We start from the raw sequence: 1,214 nt of genomic DNA on the forward strand, positions 1-1,214 counted from the left end.
ATGATAATATTATTATTATGATCATACGATTAAAACAAAATTGTAGTTAATGACATAATATATTCCCAACGACAAAATCAACCATAGCAATATAGCCAGCAAGTAATTATAGCGAACAAGATAATGTAGTTAGGATGGCATTAATTGAAATAACAATAGAGCCACCATGCCAATATGGTCACCATGACAATGTAGCTGTATTTTCAATGTTACTCTTATGTGAATATGGCTTTATTGTCAGTGTAGCTATAGTGTCATGGGGAACATATTTTCATAGTGGCAGTTGGGGAACATATTTTCATAGTGGCAGTTGGGGAACATATTTTCATAGTGGCAGTATTGTCATTATGAACATACCGTCATTTTGGCTATCTTTTCATATCAGTTACATTGCTATGATGTACATATCGTCACCTTAGCTATATTGGCAAGGTGATCTTTTTCTATAGGTGATATATTGTCATTATTTAACTCTTGCATAATTTGTCATAATCGATATATCATCATGATAATCATATCATCATGGTGACAATATTGTCACAGCGACTATATTGTCATTATGACTATAATGTCATAGTGGCTATATTGCCATGATAACTATATTTTCATGGTGACTATTTTTATCCTGATATTTATAATGTCATAGTGACTGTATTTTCATAGAAGCTTTTTTAATGGTGTTGATATTGCCCTTGAGGATATGTCATTATAGAGGAGAAATTGTCATTTTGATTAAATTATCAGGTGACTACATTGCCATGATATGCTATATTGTTATGGTTTCAGTACTGTCTTGGTAAATCTTTTATTACTGTGGCTACATTGTAATGGAAACCAAAATGGTAAGGTGGCTACATTTTCATGAGAGGATGATTTCATTATGGCGATTATAATGCATTTCTGAGTATATTGTCATGGTGACTGTGTTGCCATAATATCTATGTTTTCATTTAATTTGTTGAATTCTTGGCAATAATGTCTGTATTGTTAGGTCACTATATTGCCATGATGGCTATTTGTCATTTTTGTTATATAACAAGGAGGTGACTGTCTTTTCATGTTGCCAATATTGTCAGAATAGCTATATTGTCAAGTAGTGGGTATATATATTTCTTTTCTGGCGGTATATTGTCATGATGGCAATAATAACATTTTGGCGATATTGGAAAGGTGATATCGTGTTTTAGCAGCTAAACTCTTGTTGTGGATATTTT

Source organism: Panulirus ornatus, chromosome 8, assembly GCF_036320965.1.
Source record: "Panulirus ornatus isolate Po-2019 chromosome 8, ASM3632096v1, whole genome shotgun sequence".
NCBI lineage: Eukaryota > Metazoa > Arthropoda > Malacostraca > Decapoda > Palinuridae > Panulirus > Panulirus ornatus.